Here is a 7654-nt window from a genome sequence, read left to right on the forward strand (position 1 = left end):
ATGGCAGCATGCCCCGAGTCCAGCCTGCAGATTCCAGAGGGAGAGTGAGAGGAGGTCCCTGGAGAATGGGGAGGGCTTTGTGACACTGCAGAGGTTCTGCCTGATTGGTCTTGAATCACCCCGTTGTTCCCTCCTTGAAGACACGAAACAAAAGACTGCTCCAACAGTGAATCCATTCTAGACACCGTGCACTTCCACATTGATTTCTCTGTTTGGTTCTTACAGGGCACCTTTCGTTGATTAATAGAAAAAAGTGAGATCTGCAGAGATTAAAGGATTTACCCAAAGTCACACAGCTTAGAAATGGGAGTTCAGGTATTTGAACTCAAAGCCAGTGTCTTTCTATCACCCGATTTCAAGGGAGTTTCCTCCATTGACTCCTCCATTCAACAATGATACTGTTCTCTCCTGTATGTCAGAGCCCAGGAATCTCCACTGGGGTCTTTTCTATCATGGGTTCTTAGGACAGTGACTCAGCTGCTTCGCAGTAACAGTCTGCTGAGAATGCTTTTCTGCAAGTCTGACTAGTCCAATGCAGCAGGTTCTCAGGGCCAGTGGGTCGCACCCTCAGGACTTTGCAAAAGAACCAGACCTTTTCTTGCTGTCCCCAGCCACTTCCAGGTGGGCACGTCTTGACCTCCCTCCTTTGCCCTTTTCTCACATCCCCATGTCCAATAGCCCCGTGAACGAGAAGTAACATCTCAGGGAGGGGGAAGGCAACAAGAGGATCCTGAGCTGAGAACCTGGAGGCCTGGATGGTACAAAGAACCCATCATGAATCCAAGATATCCAACCTCTCCTCTGCAAAACGCAGATGTAAAACTAGTCATGTGCCACTTAGTGATGGGGGTACATTCTGTCATGAGGTGATTGTGTCATTGTGCAATGACTGTCCTTACACAGATTAAGATGGCTATGACATCCCTGGGCAATACAATCTCACTGAACCTCTACCATAGATGTGGTTTGTTGTTGACTGAAAAATCATCCCACAGCACACAGTGTGGAGGCTTTCAAACCTCTCCTCCAATTCTGGTCGAAAGTATAGGCATTTTCAACACTGGGGGAGGTTTCCTGGAAAGACTGTCACCCTTCCAGGAGATGAGTGGCAACACATCTCCATTGTCTTGGTTTTTGGGAGTCAATAGCGCCCACACCTGGATACTTAGGAAATGCCGCCTCATTTCGCTGTTAGCACACTTTCACTCTCCAAAGGCTTCCTGCATGTGACCTCTATAGTGGGGACCCACCCATCCAGGTGGCTGGAGCAGAGACTGTGGGTCAACCCCAGGGGACCTCAAAGACGGACAGGCACCCAGGGGCATACCTGACAACCTACTCAGAGCACCAAGAATCAACTTGCATGACTTTTCCTTGAAGGTTTTATTCTCTAAAAAAAAAAAAGAAAGGAAAAGAAGGAAGAAACGAAGGAACCTCCTTTAGTTTCAACATATAGATTGACACTGGGACCTCCCACCATCCTAAGGATGTCATGTCCTGGTCACATTAGGAATTCAGAGTTCCACACACACAGTATGGAGGCTTTCAAACCTCTCCTCCAATTCTGGTCGAAAGTATAGGAAATATGTTACATTCAGATATTTTGATGTATGATAGTTTGCATCTTGTGAAATGGGGACAGGGATTATGCTACTTAGTTTTAGCCACATTAATTTTCAAAGGATGCATACATGGCTCTAAGCTTTTCCCGCAGAGAAGTTGCAGATTAAAAATCATACTGTGGCCAGGTGCGGTGGTACACATCTATAGTCTCAGTGGTTCGGGAGTCTGAGACAGGAGGATCGCAAGTTCAAAGCCAGCCTCAGCAATGGTGAGGTGCTAAGCAACTCAGTGAGACCCTGTCTCTAAATAAAATACAAAATAGGGCTGGGGATGTGGCTCAGAGTTGAGTGCCCCTGAGTCCAATCTCAAGAGAAAAAAAAGAATAAAAATCATACTGTTAATGCAAGCACATTAACAAAGATTTCTGACATTTCTTCCACTTGTATTATGAACCATGGTATGATAGCCGCCTTACACTAGGTAGAACCAAGATGTTCTCATCAGATCAGAAAAGACGTTGGTCCCCTATCCCTTGAAATGATCAAGAACACCTGCAGTAGTCTTCCTCACCCTGTAAGGGGCCTGAGTTGACCTATAAAAATGGTTTACTACTCTCTTGATCCAGAAAGCCTCACAAAATCATGCACATCAGGAGATTCAAATATTTATATTCAGTTTAAAAACACCCATGAAGCTGCCCAGACCATCGAGTGTATGCATATTCAAAAAGCCACCAAGTATCCAAAAGATGTCACTTCATAGAAGCAACATTTGCCAGTCCTTGGTTATAATGGTGGAGCTGACAGGTGTGCCCAGGCCAAACAGTGGGGCTGGGTGCAGATCAGTGGCCCAAAAACAGTGCTAATTTTTTTGCTGCATATATTTAAAAATGCAAAGTCATGCTTAACTTTGGGGTTTAGATGCAGACCTCTGGTCACTGAACACATCCAGGTGAACAAAGCACCCGAGATGCACTGCCACACTTACAGAACCCACGGTTGGATCAATCCATACCCGAGCTCCTTCCCCTGTCACATGAGATGATCTTATTGGAAAGGAAAAAAATTCTTCCTAAACCAGATGAGGTGATTGTACGATAGGAAAAGATATCCCAGAATAAACCGAAGAAACAAAACTTATGGCACAGGAATAAATTTAGCATAAAATAAATGCAAATAAAAGTTAAAAAAAAAAAAAGAACACTTGAAATAGCTCTCAGAAGCAAGTCACAAAAAGCCCAATTTGGCAGCTCATTCAAACAGTCTTATTCTTCCCATCTGACTAGAAGTCTAGAGGCAGACAGCTGCTGCTATTGGTCAGTCCTTGAAGTTAGGGCCACTTGTCTGCCATTCTCGTGGCCTTTTTCTCAGTGTTGAAAGCCTTTCATCCATCGTATCTGCTCTGAAGGTAGGAAGGAGATAAAAGGCAATGTTAGGACCTCTGAGATATTTTTTTTTTCTGGAAAAATCTTCCCCTAAACCTTTGCTTACATTTTGTTGGCCAGAGCTGGGTCACATGGCCACCTTCAGTGGCACAGAAGGCTAAGAAAGTGACCATTGGGCTTTCTAGTCTTTGTGGTCCTGGCAGCAAGAGAGAAGGGAATTGGGAAAATGTGCTAAATCAGCCAATCTGTCCATGCCACAAAATGGTTTCAGTATGGATTTCACTCAGTGAAACTTGCTATCCGTGTGCTGGCCTCATGGAATGTAAATATTGAGCCTGGAGAGATTTTCTCTGATGCTACGATGATAGGATTCCTTCACTTCTCCCTCAGGAATAGCATCTGGGTTTACTTCTAGGCACCCACCCCTAAAGCGAAGGTGAACTCCTTTCCAAGCTCAAGAGTGAATCCTGCCAGACTCAGTCCAATCCAGGCAACTCTCTGCCAGAGACTGCTTTGGAGGCAGGCATGTGACCCAGGCTGGCCAAGGAGGGGAGAAACCTGCTGGAGGCCTTCTGGGACAGCTTTTTATCACTTTATAAAGAGTCACAGGGAGGTACGATCCTTTCGTCGCCACTGCCTTTTCCACGTCTGGATATGACATTAGAACGAAGGTAGTCCACTTGGACCAAACCAGCACTTCTAAGAGGGCCAAACAGGTGATGGCAGGCAGCCTTGGTCCTCACTGGGTTATTAAGTCATAAATTAACCAGAGCTGGATGGACCTATTTCAGGACTTCTTATTATATGAGCTAATCTGCCTTTCCTTATTATTGAGATTTAAAAAAAAAAAAAAATTCCCTCGTACTGAAGATTGAATCCAAGGGCACTTTACTACTGAGTCATATCCTCAATTATTTATTTGCTTATTTTGGGACAGGGTCTTGCTAAGTGGCAGAGGTTGACATTGAACTTGCAGTCCTCCTGCCTTAGCCTCCCAAATCACTGGGGTTACAAGCATGTGCCACCTTACCCAGTTTATTAAGAGCTTTTGACTGGGTTTTCTGTTGATTGCAAACAAGAGGAGCCTAATTAATATAGTCAGCTTTATCGAGTTGCATGATCCCCCAAATCTGAAGACCTTTCCCTAAGGAAGACAAAGCATTTTTCAATCATAGCCCAGGAACTGGAATTTATCTACTCTTTCATTCTATGAATGTTGATTGAAAAACCTACAATTATATTTTTAAAAAATTCTGACAGGGCTGGGGTTCTGGCTCAGTGGTAGAGTACTTGCTTAGTATGCATAAGGCACTGGGTTTGATCCCTGGCACCATATAAAAATAAAAACAAATAAAATAAAGCTATTGTGTCCACCTACAACTAAAAAAAAAAAAAATTTAAAAAGTCTGACAAATGTTCCCCTTGCAACTCAAACTGTTGAAATGGGTTGTATTGTAAATTAATGACACCTTATAGTTGATTTTGGCTACATGTCTGTCTTGAGGTTATCACTGCCGGCTCAAACATCAGAAGTTCCAACACCAAACTTTGTAGAATGTGCTGGGTGCGGTGACACATGCCTGCAATCTCAATGACTTGGGAGACTGAGGCAGGAAGACAATGAGTTCAAAACCAGCCTAAGCAACTTAGTGAGGCCCTGAGCAACTTAGACTCTGTTTCAAAATAAAAACATCAAAGGGACTGGAGAGCCATGAGCCGGGCTTGGTAGCGCACACCTGTAATCCCAGCAGTGTGGGAGGCTGAGGCAGAAAGATAGCAGGTTCAGAGCCAGTCTCAGCAAAAGCAAGATGCTAAGGTCTCAGTGAGAGCCTGTCTCCAAATAAAATAAAAAATAGGGCTGAGGATGTGGCTCAGTGGTTGAGTGCCGCTGAGTTTAATCCCTGGTATACCCCATCCCCCCAAAAGAGGGGGGATGGATGGGGATGTGTCTCAGTGGTTAAGTGCCCCTGGCTTCAATCCTTGGTACCAAAACCAAAACAAAATAAAAAACTTGCAGAATGTGTGTCAATATCTTAGAAGGGGGTTGAGGGGTGGATCCAAAACAATCAATGGAACATGCTCTTAACCCCAAAGGATCACATGGTTGTGGAGGAGGTGGTGAATCAGTTTTGGCATCGTGCATGATCTAGAAGTCCAAAGGAAGCTAAATCCACAAAACTGACAAGCTTGCCTAAGAGCCCAGCACATATGAATTTTATGGATTCTTTTTGAAAAATGCCTCATCACCAACACTTTTCATGCCACAGAGGATGACTGTGTGTGAAAAAAGATGGTCATTGTCAACTCTGAGTCACAGAGGTGCCAGGCTGGGCTTGATGGTGCATGCCTGTAATCCTAGTGGCTCAGGAGGCCGACAGGAGGACGCAAGTTTAAAGCCAGCCTCAGTAACTTAATAAGACTTGCCTCAAAAGAAAAAATAGAAAGAGGTAGGAATGTGGTAGTCAGTGGTTAAGCACCCTGGGTTCAATCTCTGGTACTAAAAAAAAAAAAAAAAAAAAAGATGATTCAGATTTCAAATTTCAAATTTTAGAAATACTTTAGCCAACTTATTTCACTTCTACTTCCTGCTTTATTATGCACACGAGTGATTTCTGTTCAAAATCAATGACAAACCAAATCTACAAAAGCTCTTTTTCAGTGAGTATGAAATGAAAATTCTAAGTGAAAGTTGTGTCAGCTTAATTGGCAGCATTTTTAATTTCTTAGTGGTACATAAAATAACAATGTGCCGGATGCTTAAGTTGGATGACATATACTCTGTGCCAAGCACCGTTGCTGAGGTTATAGCAACGAACAAGTGGGACCACTCTCTGGTTGTCTGTGCCGGTTGACTCTCCAGAGTCCTTGACAAGTCCTCCAGGCATCCATGGGACCACCACTTTTCCCATCATCAACCTGAGGCTTCTAGGGCTGCCCTGGGGTCACCAATCTCCAGTCACCCATAGGATTTCCCCTTTTCTTTCTTCCTTTCGTACCAGGGATTGAACTCAGGGGCACTCAACCACTGAGCCATATCCCCAGCCCTATTTTTGTAATTTTTTTTTTGGAGACAGGGTCTGGCTGAGTAGCTCAGCACATTGCCCTTGCTGAGGCTGGCTTTGAGCTCATGATCCTCCTGTCTCAGCCTTCCAAGCAAAAGCTGGTATTACCTTCATGCGTCACCGCGCCTGCTGGATTTCCCCTTTTCCTTGTGCCTAAAAGCAGCCCAGAGCTCCTTGTTTTCATTCAATTTGCCAGGCTTGGCTCCCTCTGCTTTCATGGGAGTTGGGAATGTAGTCTGACCCAGCATCCAGGAGTGGGAAGAGGGATGCTGATGAATACAGATGTGGTCTGTAGTGCCCACTCTGCAACACTGTAGGGATGGAAGAGAGTCCAGTACCCCAGAACCTCTCCAAACAAAAGAAACTGTCTGTCCTGCCACAGTCTTTTTTGTGGGGGATGTGGTTCTGAATATCAGACACACCGTTTAATAGGAAGATGCTCATGACTCAGAACATTAACCCTATGTGGCTAATGGAGCCTGTGGTGCTTATCCTGAACCACGAACCTCTAGTTGGGATATTTTGGGTAGAAGAGCTTTTTCAGGAGTGCCCAGAAAGCCCCCTCACTGAGCGCAGCTGATTCCGCCCACTCTGCTGGCTCAGAGGGGCTGAGGGGCCTGGGCAGCATGCTCAGTACGTTGTGTCCTGGTACCTCTGAGTGCTGGGCTCCCACCCCCAGAATGCAGAACAGAACAATGCTGCAGAGACAATCAGGAGCATTGCATGAGCTGGGTTTCACCAATTACAAGCTGTGTGACTCGGGCAAATTACTTGACATTTCTGAGCACTGGAGTCCCCCTTTGTAAATGCATTGAGCACAGGTAAAGAAGGCTGCAACACCTGCCCTTACTGCCTCACAGGTTGCTGAGAGGATCCCGACCCTTGGGCAGAGGATGTGAGCACTAGGAACATTCCTTGAATGACTGGAAGGGCCCTGGCTCTGCACCACTGCACCTGACTTGACGTGTTTAAGCCAAGGTCTTTCCCCGCTCTCCCACCCTAAGGGGTGGCCCTATGCAAGAGTGTGCATGCGCACAACACACACACACATACACACACACACACACACACACACACACACACACACACACACATCCGCAGAGGAGCTTGATCCTTTTGGCCTTCAAGGTAAAGCCTGGGACAGGGATGAGGAACTGAGGCCTAAGATTAGCAAAAACTCCCCAGGGAAGTGGGGAAGGCTGGTGACCCGGGCTGCCCTGTCCCCTGTGTGGCAGCTGAGTGCATTTTTCATTGGCAGTGGCTGGGGGTCTCCTAGGCCTTAAGCCAAAGTGGCAAAGCTTTGTCTCCTGGTGCTCAGGTTAGCTCTGTGGGTAGGTTCCTCTTTCTCCCCACTTCTCCTCAACAAGGACATTTCCATCATTCATGAATCCTGTGACCTTGTCCTGACCCTCAGCCTTCAGCTCTCCTCTCGCTCACCTAACAGCTTCTGGAGTGAAGGGCTGGAACCGAGATGCAGGTTAGAAAATTAAGGCTTGGAGAGGAGACTGATTTCTTCAAGTGCGGCCAAACAAGAGGATGTGGGTTAACTGAGAAGAAGCCAATTGAGAAGAGGACACTTTGGGCTGTGATAACAAAGCCCAGGGGCTTCCAAAGCTGGGAAGGACCCACAATACAAGTATTGGCC

Source organism: Ictidomys tridecemlineatus, chromosome 5, assembly GCF_052094955.1.
Source record: "Ictidomys tridecemlineatus isolate mIctTri1 chromosome 5, mIctTri1.hap1, whole genome shotgun sequence".
Lineage (NCBI taxonomy): Eukaryota > Metazoa > Chordata > Mammalia > Rodentia > Sciuridae > Ictidomys > Ictidomys tridecemlineatus.